At 49.4% G+C, this 15,387-nt stretch overlaps 1 long non-coding RNA gene across 1 annotated transcript; it reads right to left on the bottom strand.

Moving 5' to 3' along the window:
• Nucleotides 1–7,749: 7,749 nt before the first annotated feature.
• LOC311441893 lies at nucleotides 7,750–14,802 on the bottom strand. The gene is made up of 3 exons (XR_014696322.1): nucleotides 14,643–14,802; nucleotides 9,709–9,775; nucleotides 7,750–8,788 (listed from the first exon to the last, which is right to left on the bottom strand). It is a non-coding gene; the product is annotated as an uncharacterized lncRNA (long non-coding RNA).
• Between the last annotated feature and the right edge of the window lie 585 nt (nucleotides 14,803–15,387).

Genomic DNA, 15,387 nt, shown 5'->3' with positions numbered 1-15,387 from the left:
TGTGCGGGACTGTGACTCCTGGCTTCTCCACCACACTCCCACGTACTTCTCATTTAGCTTTTTTTAGCATTTCTCCATCTCTGTGTTAAACATTTTGGTTTTATCTTTCCCGGCCTCGTGCTCCTTCCCCACACCATGGTCCTGCAGGGCTGCTGCCCACCGCTCCTGCTGGATTTCCCCATCAATCCCTCTTTGTGGGGATGGTGCGGTTCAGCACCGCTTGCCGCCCTAAATCAAGGCCCTTTCTCATCCTATAAAGCAAGGCGAGCGTCAGCCCTCATTTTCCCTTGCCAGTTTGTCTCTGTCATCCCTAACAGGATAACGACGCGGCTGGAGCCGGGCTGCTGCTCCTGCTTAACCAAGGATGCTCCTCCGGACACACTTGGCTCTTAAATGATGCCTTTTGCTGGATCTGAGCTTTAAAAACAGTGCCTCAAATATTTTGGAGTTGGGTTTCCCTTCTAGGTCATGGAGAAATTGGTTCCTCCACTGTTTTAGCACCGCTTATTCCCAAGATTGGTTCCTTTGCATTGGTCATGAATTATTTAGAGGTTTGCCAGCAGACACTGTTGTCTGCCGCATTTTTGATAAGTGCTAATATTTGTTATGTTGATTCTGATCTTTTTGTTTGTTTGTTTGTTTCTCATTTAAATTGCTGGCTTGCACTTCTACAGCATTTTACAATGAAAAAAGGAGAACAGGTGTTTGGAGTTGGGCATTTCCTTTGTTCTTGAGGAGCAGCTTTTTTTTTTTTTTTCCTGTTTCTTTTTTGACTTGCAATCTCTTTTGTATTGATTGTGCCATCAGGAATTGCTTTGATGCTTTGCAAAGAGCTGTACATTGCAGTAATGCTGATGATATTTGCCTGGTGGCCTTTGTGTTTGCTCAGAAACCTATTAATTACTTGGTTGGGTTTTGTTTGTTTGATTAGGACAGACACCTTTAGACCCCCTGCAAATTATTCTGTTGGAATCTTGTCCCCAGATATGTCTCAGGATGACGTGCTCTGGAGCTGTGGCCTGCTGCATATTGCTAGTGTGCCACGGTTAGGAAGAAAAGTCTGGCTGGATCTCTGATGAGTCCTGTGCTCCAGGCACTCTGCTCACCCCGTGGGTATTGCTCATGAGAGACATCAAGCTGGGGTTTGGTCACAAAGATTTAGTTCCTAATAAAGATCGGTCTTTTTTTTAAAGACCTTGCATAACTACTGTGGCTCTGGTCACTCGTACTGTCTGCCCAAATCCCTCGCCCTTCTAATCCTGCTGCATTTTGGCATCCACAATGCGTTGTGGAGGGAAGAGCCAAGGTTTCATTACTGTGCTGCATGAAGAAGCTTTTCATTTTCCCATTTCTGGATTTGCCACCTTTTACTTGGCCCCAGTGTCAGTTGTTAGGAGCGAGAAGAAAGTAAGGGAGTCGATTTTTAATTTTCTTGGTCTTAGTTACTGCTGAAATGTCATGTTTTGTTTTGTAACTGTATGAAACACTAGTTAATTAAAAAAGCCAACACTTCTCGTCTGTAAATATTTGCCTACACTTTGCATATTTATGTATATTTAAGCAATAACTGGGAGTAAGGGAGCCAGCTGCACGCATGTGACATTCACTGCTAAACACGGAAGGAAATTCAGAGAGAATATTTGGGTCTCAAATACCTATATGAGGAAATAAGGCCCTGTGGTGACTGTAATTCTTGTGTGGCCTTACAGCATTTAAAAGGATCTAAATGAATAAATACAGGAGGTGTTTTTTTTTTTACCAAATGGACCTCAGCTGACTGCTTCCCTCCCAGCAAGGCGTGGTGGTGCTGTGGGCAGCCTCGTGACGGCCAGCAGACAGCAGGGCTTGGCTGCAGGCTGGGAAGTGCACGTTTCCACATCTGTGCCATGCATTGGGCATGAGCATCAGGCAGCACTTCTGTGCTGTCAGGTCAGACACCGCTGCCTGCAGGTCAGGATCACGGCCCCGAGCTCCCTGGGAGCAGTACGAATCCCACTGTACTATGCATAAGACTGCTTTTTGGATACCCAGCCCCTTTGGTGGGATGCACGAGTGATCTCTCTGTGGTATCCAAAACGTGGGTGCAGTCCACCCAAGGTTTCTACATGCCGAGGGAGCTTTGGGAGCAGAGAGCACTTCCACAAACACCAAGCTGCCCACCCCAGCTCACTTGCCCCCTAGTCAGCTCCCCTACCACTCTCTCCTCTTTCACCGGCCATGGCTGAGCCCAAATATCACCAAATGTCCTTGCTTTCCAACTACAAAAGGAGTGAAGGGTCCTGTGAGCGGGCTGCAGTGTTTGTGCTGCAGCGAGGAGCTCTGCACACACCATCCCACCGTAAGCTGCAGGCTCACCTCCGTAGTGCCAATTACACCTTCTTACCTCACTTGAAGCCGTGCTGTGATCCTCAGGCTTTTTCATCTCGTCAGCTGGGTACCCGTTTCACTTTAATTGCTGCCCTTTATTTATTTATCTGGGTATTTTCAAATCAGTAGATCCTTCCCTGTTAGCGCACCAGGGGTGCTTTGAAGGGCAACATTTCTCTTAATCCACTCATGAAGTCTTTTTGCAGAATTAAATCAGGGAGTTCCAGCAAACAGCCAGCTTAGAGGGAAGTTAGTACCCCAAGAGGACAAAACTAAACCACATCATTAGTCAGAGATGTGGGAAGCTGTTAGCATCTAATGGCCATGAGACATCGCAGGGCAGGTGGGTGGCTGGGGCTCTTCCTTCGCTCCACCACCTGCAGCAGCCCTGGGCACAGGGGCTGGCAGGGCGCTGAAGCTGTTGGATGCAGGTACTCCAGAAATCTCCTGGGCAACTCCTGTTTAATAGGTGAGAAAGCACTTTTATTTGTTGCCGGGAAAGCATTCAGGAGGAGAAAGTTCCTGGGTGAAAAGGGTGGCGGGAGGCAAGGCGTCCTCCTGCCCAGAGCCTGGCCCTGATTTGCTGTGCAGAATTTTGGACTCTTGTCATGATCCAGGCTCCTGCCCTGAATTTATGCCATCATCAGACACAGCACCACTGCACTGACATTTGTAACAAATGCACGCACAAGTAGTTTACACTTGAACCCTAAAGGCTGCCTTTTATTTCAGGTATTGTGGCTTTTAATGCAGTCAGATGGAGGCTGGTGTTGTGTGGCTGCTTGCTAACTGTACGAAACGGCAGACCGTGCGCCTGAATTCCAAAATGAGGTCCACTGACTGCATCTTTTCTCCTAAATGCAGATTTACTTTCAGAAAATTGGTGTTTTGGAGCGACCTACCGGTGCACTTGTTTCATATACAGCAGCAGCACCTGGGGTGTAACCAGCACTGCTATGGAGAAACGATGGGAATATTCACAGCCTGCTGGTGGACCTGGCCCTCGCCTGCCCACGTGAAGCACCGAGATCGATACCTCCCACAGGCTGATGCCAGAGTTTTGTGGGGTGCAGGATAAGGTCTGCTGCCTTTTAAGACATCCCATTGTTTGCAGAAATCCACAAATCTTCATTAAGGTTTGTGGTCTCCAGCTGTGTGCCTGTGTCTGCCTTTGTTTTTTAGGTAATTTGTACTGTACACTTTCACCAAGTGATTGCTTTTATTGTATGCAGTTCCTTCTGCTGGGCACTTCTCTGTTGACTATGATTACTACCACGTCAACTGCAAATGCTCCTTTACTGTATAATTAACTTTATCTGCTTGGCTACAATGCCTCTCCCTGGTAATTACACACACTTCAGCTCTTTCATTGCATTTCTACAACTTTACGAAGTGCTGTGATTACTCTTGCCCAGTCTCCATCCAAACTGGAGGGTTTTCACGTATACAATTACATCTTTTTCCTTGCAGCAGCCCTGCTGTAGTCTGGATATTGATGACGGTACGTACCCGATCTTTAAATAAACCATCTGTTTGGACATTGGGGTTTGCATGTGCTGGTAGCAAAAAGCTCACTCAAGTCCTTGGGTTGTTGAATGGTTGGCGTTGTAGTTAGACCTGGGGAAATTTGAAGTGGAGAGAAAGAATTTCAAAATCTTTCAGTGTTTCTGCTCCTTGGGATTTACTCTGTTTTCCTCCTTAGCTCAGTCTTGTCAGCCTTATTTTTTTGTATGGTGCATTAGTGACTTTTGTCCTCCGTAGATTTTTTTAACCTCCTTTTTCTCAAGGTAATAGTCGGGTGCAATCATACTGTCTGCCCGTCAGCCTGCGCTTCTGCTCTCTAATGGATTTTAAACCTGGGTCAACTTGAACCAGATTTGTCAGCTGCCAGGAAGCCTCAGCAATGCACGATTGCTTGGATTTAGGTGCCAGCCAGGTGGGACTGACCCAGACCAGGAAAGGCGCAGGGGTTCTGGCTAACCCGTGCCACCCTGCCCTGCAGCACCCACATCTCCGCCCCAGCACCAATGATTTCTGTGCAGCCCAGGCTAATTTTGTGGCCGTGGCAGGGAAGGGAAATGTGGGCAGCCATCAGGCACGTAGAAGGGAAATTAGGGAGCGTTGCAGTGGTGGGGATGGGGCAAACTGGGCAGAGGGGGGTCTGCGGGAAACCAGCCGTCGTGGGCGAGTGCGCACAGAGCGGCAGCTGACACCGTAATTACAAATATTGACGTGCTTTGCCAGGTCTTTTGCACAGCTTCTTTTCAAACACGCAGCCTCGTTTTCTTTTTCACTCTTTATAATGACAGGTCATTTTCACATCATGCGAAGAAAAGCGCTCGGCTGAGGAGTGTCATGTAACTTCTATTTAGATCTCGTAGCAAGTCAGTCAAACACACATTAATCAAGGGAAGCAGCCTTTGATGCAGACTTGACTGCAGTGTTTTATCACGGTGCTGTCTTTTAAAATAAACACCGCGGTGGAGTGGATGCAGCCTGAGCATCCTGCTGGATTCACAGGGCACGATACCTCTCTGACCCACGTGGGAACTTGGCTCTGACCATCGCTGAGGACTGCTGCTGTACCTGCCAGCACCTGCTGGATGCCCACTGATGTGAAAGTCAAATCAGCTGAGGAAGCTGCTCCTGCCCCTTGCCCTGAGTGCTCTGAGAGCCTGGGTGTAGCGAGCTACACCTGCACAGTAGTGCTATGAGGGAAAATTTGGGTTTAATGAAAATAGACGGGTTATTGCTGCGGTGCTGCAGCCACATCAGTACCTTTTGGTTTCGGGTTTAATCTTCTTCAGCAGCAAGTTGACATTTTAGTCCCTTGTGCCATCTCTTTGTATTGTAACCACCCTGAAGCAAAGAAACAGTGGTGGTACATCATGAACGAGCTCTTAGTGCCCTGCAAGCCCCTGGCTGGCTGGGTTCAGCCCGTCCCCCTGCTTAACTCACACTTTGCAGCTGACCTACAGCATTGCCTGCTAGGTGTTGTTATTTTTCTCTCTGTTTCCATTTCCCTTTGATCCCTGACTTTCCCCTCCCTATCTCTTGCTCTCTGTACCTTTCCTTTTCCCACGTGCTTTTTGTGCTTGGGGGTGGCAATTCACCTCGCCTGGTAAAGGAGATGGTTCTCCTGCTGTCGCCTCCTTTCAGCATGCAGTTTGGGTTTATCATCTAGTGTATCAGATGCTGTATTTTACACGGTGTGATTTACAACTCCTAAATCCTCCCGGTAACTCACATGAGCGGGGCGTGATGCCCAAGCCCTTCTCAGTTGCTCACCCTCTGAACCAAACTCTTTTCACCTTACCCTCCGAAACGTGCGGTGTGGCAGCTACCAGTGCATGGACACCCATCTCTGTCTCAGCATTATTCTCATTTATTCGCTGTTTATTGCAATTTGGCACAAAAAAATGGAACGGGATTGTCCTGGCCCGCAGCCAGCAGTGCGTGCTGAGGGGTGGTGCAGCACAGCCTGCTGCTTCTAACATTTTCCAGGTTAACGTTTTTCCCTGGTACAATTTAATCCCTTCCTCTCTAAAAGCATAAATCGCCTTTAATGTTTTCCTAGTGTGACCTGCATGACAGCACCTCTCCATCTTGCCCATTTTCTTCCATATTCACACCGAATCCTGCACTGCCGCTGCTTCCAGCACCATCCCCACTGCGCTGGGGCTCCCTCAGGGGCTGTACCTGCTGCTCTGCTTTTGGGGCTGGCACCCAGAGCTGTCCCCGTATTATGTTCCCCAATTCACGCCTTCCCCTGGATATTTCAGAGCTCTGGCACCAAGCCGCTCTGAATTTGGTGGCTTGGCTGCAATCTGTGCATGCTTCTGGTGACGGCCATCCCTGCTCAGGTGCCATTTAGCCAGGGGTCTGACCATCAAACAGCTGGCCCGCTTGTCCAGGGCTTGGGCTGCAGTCGGACTGAGCTCCCAGAACCTCTAGCTGCCTCAGCCTGGGGCACCGAGCACTTGTTCTCTGCTGGCATCCTTCTAACCACATGTATAGTAGCACTTATATACACACATACACAGCACACAGAGCTATACATACAACTATATACACTGTGCTGTATAAACGTAAACACACGTATGAATATATCTATCTACATGTGTATATATATATAGATATATCTGTGTACGTAATAAGCCTGGCAGGAGTCTTACTTGCATTTTTTCTTACTCACATTTTTCTTTTCCCTTTCAGAGCATTTCCCTCCTGGAATTTTCTTTACGGCTGAGCCATGATTTTCTGTTTTGCTTCCCTTTTTCCCTCTAGACTCTATTTTTGAAGAACATCTAAAATTACTAAACTATTTATTCAGTTGACTTTTAATGTCTAGAACCTTTGCAAGGAGACTTTCCTGTCTTTCTTTTTTTTTTTTTTTTTTTTTTTTAATTTTTTATTTTTTTTTCCCCAGCTATTTTCAGCTATCTTTTTCCCACCTACCTTCTCTGGTGTTTTGTGCCACTTTACTTGTAGTTTCCATGACAATTCTCCTTAGAGTTGGAGGCAGCCTTGTCCTTGGTTGCTGTTTTGCGAAGCTGCCTTTGCTCGTGCCCATCTAGAGCCCTGCCTGCAGCAGTGCCCGCCTGAATTCCTTACTTCCACATCCCCTGTGTGTCCCGGCAGTGCTGTACGGGTGCAGCAGGCTGGTATAACATGTATTGCATTCAGCACATTGCCTTGGAAGTGATTTGGAAGGCAGGGGCATCTCTTAGTTGAAGGAATCAGCATGTTCTGGCCTTTGGAAAGGACGCTTGACTCACAGAAGGGCTGTTAGGATGGGTTCTCTTCTCCTGGCACAAGGAAACTCGCTGCCCCTACTCAAATTCCCAGCAGCATGATATTACAGGTGTGCTCAGCCTGGTACAAACAACTCCTGCCTTATTGCACAGCCTACTCAACCTTCCCATATGCAACCCCCCCAGCCGTTTCTGCTCTTGAGGCTGTTTTTTCTTCAGCTGGCCGTTTCCTTCAATTTTTCTGCGCACTGCCTCCCCTCGTGCTTACCTCCTCTGGCCTCCCCCGCTGCCCCCAGCTTCCTCCCGTGAATCCACTTCAGCGTAACCTAAAACACACCACGTGGAAGTGGGAGCCCAGAGAAATATTTGCTCTGGCTCTCGGTCGCACCCAGAGATGCCAGAGAGCTCGGAAATGGGTTCTCAGCCCAGCAGTAAACCGAGCCTTTCCCGTAAGCTGAAAATTTGAGTCTTTCGCACACGCTGCAGTCAAAATGATTGTCAGCTCAAAAAGCGCCTTTTAACCAGATTCAAAGGAATGGATTCAGAGCAGATTTGGAGTTTGCCCCACGATCAAACTAATTACAATTACCAGCCCGTTAGTGAAACAGAAAACACCCAGACTGCCACAATATTTGAAGCAGTGTTTTAAGGCATCACTTCAGAAAAAAATGCTTTAAAGGCCAAAGCGATCATCTTTTAAACAGTCTTAATTGCCTGGAAGATAAATGGAAATGATGTGCTGGGGGAAGGGGAGAGTTCAGATAATCCACGTGGCTATGATGAAGGAGGAGGAAGGGGAGGTGGCTGCGATAGATGTGTGAGCCACCCGGGGGAGATGTCTGTCCCCAGCCAGCTAGAAAAGTCTGTGTCTCCCCCTGCAAAGCTGTGTCCTCCTCCAGCTTCTTTTTGGGAAATTAGTTTTCAATATCAGGTTGATTGGGGCCTTGGCTTGCTCCTCCATCCCCAGCAGGTGAGCTCTGCTGGCACTGGGCAGAAGCAGCAGTGCTGGGCTCAGGGGAAACTGCCCACACTGAGCCGTGTCCCTTGTGTCCCTCATGGCCCACTTGGGGCTCAGTTTTGTATTCATTTCTAGTAGAGAGGATGCCCTTTCTGCCCCTGAGTTCACGGCTGGATGCGCTCTATCAGGGATGCATGGTGCATTTTCCCAGGGAGCTGCTGCTTGCTGCATGCCCCCTGCCTCCGTGCTCCTGCTGCCTGTGGCAGGACCCCCAAAAACAGAGCAGCGGGGAGCGAGACATGGGATGAGCCTGGAAATCGTGGCTGCAGCTCCCAGTCTGCATTTTTCCTCTGTATTTGGACTCTGTTCCATGCCCTGTGGATGCGGATCCAGGCGGCGTGGTCGCGGCTCGCTTCTCCTACTGAGCAGGGGTGTTTATGGCTGGTTTTGGCACACGGGGCTCATCTTGGCTTCACCCCAGATGTGAGGTTTGGGGATGACAGTAACCTGCAGCACGGGGCTTTGTCCAAAGGTCTGGGAGCTGAGAAGGCTTTATCAGCAGTGGGTTCACCTCCCTGGTGGTGGTGTCCAGGTGTGGCTGCTCTGCAGTCCCCTCCTGGCATCTCATTTTATCCCAATCTAGGCTAATGATGGGAATGTGCTGGACACTGCAAAGAGATGTCTTGGGTACACAAAGCCACTCACAAGCCTGAGAAGAGAAGAGGGAATTTTTCATTTGGCAGAGAGATAGGCATGGTGAGCGCTCTTGTTTTTAATAAGCTTACAAAGCTCTCTTTAAAGCCAGGGCTTTTTTTTCCATCCTGAACACATGAGGTATTTTCATTTCATAATGAACGCGTGTTATGTCCAACTTCCAGAAAGCCTTTCACATGGAAAAAAAAAAAAAAAAAAGCAAAGGCTTTTTTAGATGCCGAAGCGAACGGGGTGGAAGTAATCATGAAACCAAATGCTGGGATATTTGCTGTGTGCTCAGAGATTGTGTGGCATCTCACATTGTCTGAACCAGAGCACCGGGTAATAATCATACGTGCAGATCTCTCAGGCTGGGGCAACAGGGAGAGAAGCCAATCTCTGCGTCTCCACAGAGCTGGAAGAAATCTCAGATATTTCTGTTTGTCTGCAGAACAGCTGGGGACTTCTCAGACATGAATCTAATTAAGCATATTCCTCGCCACAAACACTTCATGTCCTATTTCTGAGATCCGAATGTCTGTCCAAAATGAATCCTTAGGAATATTGCTTTCATGCAGTGTGTGTTTTTTTTTTTTTTTTTTTTTTTTTCCTTTGGTCTGGGTGAAATTAAATTATATTTATAAGCTTGGCACAAAATTTACTGAAGTCAATAATGTTGATTGATATCTGGCCATCAGCAGAACGCCCTGCATTAATAACAGCGGAGTTTAACACTGAGGGCTGGGGAGGCTGCTCTGAAGCCAGCCAGGCGGGGATGACATATCCATGTACATGCATTTTACACACCCAAAACGCTCAACCCTCTCCCCACAAGCACATCGACGGCCCCTGCTTGCAGGCAGTCAGGGGAGGACCAACCTAAAGGCAGCATTTTCTGTGCTCACCACAAAAAGATCTTTAAAATACAGCATTTACTTCCTGAGATGCAGGCGCTGCTGGGGTCTCCCTTGCATTTCTGCCTCCCTGGTCCCTCGCAGCTCACCTGTGAGCCAAAGAGGAGGCAATTAGTGTAATTAGGGCTCGTGTGAAGTTTCGCCTTGCCTGCATTTTGGTTGTGGCTCATTTTCTTGTGCAGTGTTTAGCAACTGGAAAAAAAAAAGATATAGAGCCCTGCATGGGTTGAGGCTCTAAAATGGGGATCTCTCCCTTAATAATAATAAAAACCCACCCATTTTTAGATAGAATTAATTCCTCTTCCTCCCTCTCTTCCTTATGGCACCTCCAAACTGCCCAGAAGCAGCAGCCAGGCCTGGGGTGGCCATGGGCTGTGAAGCTGCTGCCTGGGTTTGCCCAAATCCTCCCTCAGGGGAGGCGAGGCTTGGGCAGGGCGGGGAGCCCAGGACATCCTCCTCACCTGCGATTTCACCACTCTCACCCTCAGGTGGGCTTTCCAGGGCTGGTTCCTTCACAGATCATTCCCCTCTGTATTTTTGAGGATTTGGAGGAATTGTTTCCTCCTAATATTCCAGAGAATAAATTTGCCTGAGGAAAAAATCCGGTATTGATTCATTGAGGTTTTTATCCATCCGCCTATTTCCTGCTACCTCTAATTTCATTCTTAATCCATCTGTCACCAGGCACAAGGCTTGCAGGAATCCAGCCCTGGGCTCCAAGTCCTGCTTCATGATGCAGCTAAACTGCAGCTGTGGTGAGGCTGGTTGGTGCAGCCACGTATCCTAAGACCATCAAGGGGAAAAAAAAAAACAATAAGCTTTCATCTCATAAGCTCCTCCTTGGGTTTCTTACATCCGAAGTTATTTGTCTGTGCTCCTCAGTGTGGTTTATGTTCATTTGCATACACGATGTATAGCTGCAGCCGGTGAATTCTCCTGGTACGCTTCCACTCTCGTAAGAAATGTGATGGGAAGTGGAAGATGTGATCATCTCTCTCCCTAGTGGCACCAGTAAATATCACACATATCAGATTAAACCCTTGACATTTTTCCAACAGTGTGAAATTTGCTTGAAGACGTTGGAAAATGAGTTATAGATGTGAAAGCAAGGCTCGGGATATGAATGCAAACACGTTAACCCTAAAAACAAGGTGAGTTGCTCTCCCCAGTGTCCTGGAGCATGGGGAGAGGAGCTGGGGGTACGTGGGGTGAGCCGTGAAACAGAAATGCCCCCGGCTCTGGAGCAGCAGTGGGTGGTGAAGTCCTGCCCTGGGGTGCTGAGGGATGGACGCCAGCAGCGGCAGGGCCAGCGCCTGCCCCAGCAGCACAGCATTGAGTGAGCAGCGTTAGCAGAGCAAAACCTGGGAGACAGGAGCAATATTGAGCATTTCAAGGAAGAGACTGATCTTACTGCAGAGGAATCGTGGCAGCAATTACAGCACTCAAAGTAGCTTGATGCCTCTCCTTAATTTCCTAAGCACTACCCTGTTGCCCCTTTGGAGACGACCGAGAAGGACCCGATCCCAGCTGCTGCTTGTGAGTGTGCTCACGAAAACTGCGGCTACTTACAGTGCCTGTGAGCATTGCTGGAGTTTCCATGGCGATGCCCAGGCTGGCTGCAAGATGCCTTCCTCAACCACCTCACCGTGCATCCCTCCCCAGGGACACGACAGGAGGAAGCAGGGGTCTCAGGGGAGGCAGTGCTGCTGCTGGAGGGCTGACAGTGAAATCAGAACGTGTACCGGGTGCTGGCTGGGTTGGGAGGGCACCCGAGTGCTTCAGGTTTGGGAGGGAGGTGAGCCCGGACCTATGCCTGCAGATGGAGATGGGGGAGGAATTCACCACGCCGAAATTCAGGCCCAAATAGTCCTGTGGGGTGCTCTCGTGTTGGCCCTGCTGACCTGGCCCAGAGCTGCTCCTGGGTTTTTGTGTCCTCCTCCAAGGGGCTGGCTGCGTGGCAGGCGTGGAGTTCACAGAAATCAGCTGAGAGCACGCTGATGGGTGACACCGTAAAGGTCACCTGGCAGCAGGTGGCCGGCTTCCACGCAGCAGATACTCCAATTTTCTCAACAAACAGCCCCCAGACAAGAAGGTGAGGGGGTTACACATGGCTAAGCTACTTGTAGATCTGGCGTTTGGGGACACCGGCCCGCTGCTGGTACCTGACGGGAAGCCTGTGCCATCTCAGGGGCTGGGAGGTTTCACTGGTAATAAATCCTGGCCCTCACCTGAACGCAGAATGACTGTGTCTGCCTGCACACCCAGCCCCTTCAGCTTCGTGTGCTCACAGCCTGTGTTTGGCAGGTTTAGGTGTGCCAAAGAGAGCCGACAAAGATAACACCTGGGACACTGCACAGCGCCTGCTCTGCCAGGTCCTGCTCCAAGGCCACGACCATCCCCCTGACATACAAAGTTAGTGCAGTTCCTACCGATTCCAGTCCTCGGAGTGAAGGTCAACAGTACCTTTTTTTTTTTTCTTTTGAGAGCAGTAATGGAAAAAAATCTTACCAGATATGGAAACAGGGTCAGAAAGCCATGGATAAGTGGAGCAGAGCATCAAAAGAAATGACAGGAGACCTAATTATGGGACTGAAGGTATGGCGTGAAGGAGGTAAAAAATCTCACAGGAACTTGTGTCTCCTTGTATTTTTTCGAGAACATGAAAAGCTCTTTCCTCTTCTTGCCTCAGCCTTTTAGAGATCAGTACATTTTTAGCTGAAAGTTGGAGACGGGGACCAAATGGCCCAGGAATTAAACAGCAGATTTCAGTTGTCTAGGAACAGCTGGAGAAGTGTTAGCATTTTCTTCTCCATACACAGGACGCGATGACTGACCTTGAAAATGTAGACGAAGTCAAGGGAAACAGTTGGGCTTTTTTTCCCACTTTTCCAAACTGGAGTTTGCAGGCACCACCACCACATGTCCAACAGAACTTTCTACCAGCTACCCACTCCGTGTGCTTAATTTAGGACAAAGTTATGTAGCACCGAGCTATTATATCTTTAATGCCTCAGTAAATTCATCCTCGTGCTTGCCCTGCTGGGCTGACGTGGGCCACGTTTGCACGTTTGTATTTGCACAATGACAAGCAGGCATTCACGTTCCTGCCTAGGAGCTTGCCCGTCCCAGGGTTCAAATTTGCTCGTGCAAATGGGGCAGCCAGCCGTAAACCCCCCTGCCAGAAATTCAGCCTTCTGAAAACCTCAAATTCAGGGACCCAGCGTCTGAGGGAGTGAATGGAGAGTGAGGTTGTGTTGAGAAAACATCCCGCTGACCATGCTCTGGGGGAAAGCATGAGGAGTGTGAGCAGCATGGGTGGTGCAGAAGGGTCCAGGCACCTTTCCCTGCTGCATGATTTAACCTCCCTTCCCTCTATGCTCCGTGCAGCCACCTCTCCTCTGTTCTGCATGCAGGCAGGGGCCTGGGATGCTGCTGCTGGCTGCAAATCAGCTCTCTCAGGCCCTTGCTGAAGAAGTAACCGTGGAGCACCAGCGAGAGGGAGGCATTACGCTGCGGTATGTGGTCCACTCCCACTGCTCGTGAGGCTCTTCCTTCCCCGAGGCACCGTGAATTAATAACACAGGATGAAAATGAAGCCAATGTGGTTATCAGGGCTATTAGATGAAAGCACGTCGGGAGCTGATGTGGCTTTAGATATCCCAGCTGCAGTCTGATGCAGTGGGTAATGGGGAAATCACTTCTCTGGAAGAGCACACGCGTGCCGGTGGGAAGAGGGTGCCCCGCCGTCCCCAGGCCTGCCTTATCTTCGGGAACGAGTGCTGTGGAATCCGGCTCCGTGTTGGTGAAACTTGATTACTGCCTTATCAGCCAGTCCTCGAGGGATACAGGCATGCTGTTATTAAAATATGTTATTTCCTCGCAGCTCCTCATGTAAATGATAGGGGCTGCGATGCAGAACCGCCTGTGTGGCTGCGAGCGCATTGTGCTCACCTCTGCCAATGCAACCCCATCTGTTTTGGAGCTGGAGGTGGGTGCTCACTGCAGGGCACTGCCTGCCTTCTTTGTCTTTTGCAGCAAGACGTGGTCTGTGATGAGGTAAAACAACCAGCCTGGTGCTGGGGTGTCCCCGCGCCCTGCCTGCCCCATCCCAGCAGCCTGTGAGCCTCAGGCTGGTCCCCGAAACCATCCTGCAAACCCCAGGCACTGCCTGAACATCCCCAGACATTAATTTCCTCAAAAAGGAAAATGGTTTAAAACATTTTTATTTTGCCCGTCATGTCTCTAAACCGCCTGCAGATTCCATCAGGAATTTGGGGTTGTTTTGACCTGGAAGAATCAAAGCATCTCGGTTCTGACAAGCTGCCGTACTTTGACTGACACCAGCTAAAATCAGCTCTTTCAGACTAAGAGATTTTACAGCGTCATTTGCATACAAACGGGGACCCAGACAAGCACCTGAAAATTTCTTGCACATCCTGACACTTGAGATGAATACAAGGCGTTTTACACCGAGAGCCCAGCGGATGCTCAGCAGCATTGATGTCCTCATCAACATTAGTTTGAAACTCGGAATTATGAAAGCGATTCTGGGAGACTTTCACCTTTCTTTCCTCCCCCCCAGCCAGGGGCTGTTACGAAGCGAGCAGCATTAAAGCTGGAGGTCTCGGGGGCTGCCATAAAGCCTCCACGGGGAGCGGCGCTTGTTTGCTCCAGGTCTCCGTGCATCCCAAATCAACTTCCTCGCTTTGCATATTTCACCACCAGCGATCACCTTCATAAATATGCAAAGAGCTGCTTCCTCTGAGCACAGCCCTCAGCCAGCACCACCGGGCCAGGTGGTGGAGGCAGGCGGGGAAGCTCACTCCCACCGTTACAGAACCTGAAGCAAACTGTTGGAAACGTCCCTTCCCTTCCCTTCCCTTCCCTTCCCTTCCCTTCCCTTCCCTTCCCTTCCCATTTGGCCCCAAATAAAGGCAATTTTACACCAGCACTCACTTGGCTCCCCTGTCCTGCCCCTGTAGCTGCGCAGCTGGTGTGAAACGCGACATGCAAATATTTCGCTCGACATTTTTAAACCGTTTTTACAAGGTTCTATGAATTTAGTAAAACTCCTTAAATATTCATAGACCGCTCACCAGCCACACCATCTGATGAAGGATGGAGCAGGCTCGAGGGGAGGGGAGAGGGGGAGGGAGGATTTACTATTTTGAAGAGTCATCCCATAAATTATTCAAGAGCTCTAATGTGACCAGCTGTATTTACTATCAGGGGCCAAGAGCTCCCAAGGCTGCTGCCTCCCCGCTCCGACCAGAAACCTCCCTGCATCGCCTCTTGGCTCAGCATCAAGGGGTGATCGAACCCATCCGGCTGGGGCTGGAGGAGGCTGGGGGCTTCTTCTGATTCCTCCCAGCCTGGTGGCGAAGCCTTTCGCTCAGCATCTCCCCCCACGTGCCCCTCAGATGCCAAAAACAAATGTACAAAAAATAAATAAATGATTAATTAAACTCCACTTATCCATTAGAAATGATGTCATTATATTTAATTATTTTTTTTCCAAATGATGAGGATCACTTATGAGCAAGAGAGGGGCACTTCCAGCCCCATGGGGTACCATGGATGGGGTCCTCACCCTGGCAAACCCCCTCCGTTTGGCTCAGCAGGCACACGGGCCCAGTCCATCGCCGTGCCCTCATGCCTTGCGAGTGATTGGGAGCAATGGCAGCACCTCCAGATGTTTTGT

This window comes from Aythya ferina (genome assembly GCF_964211825.1).
Source record: "Aythya ferina genome assembly, chromosome: 10".
NCBI lineage: Eukaryota > Metazoa > Chordata > Aves > Anseriformes > Anatidae > Aythya > Aythya ferina.
Note: the sequence above shows the minus strand (reverse complement) of the source record. Positions and strands in the feature narration are given on the sequence as shown.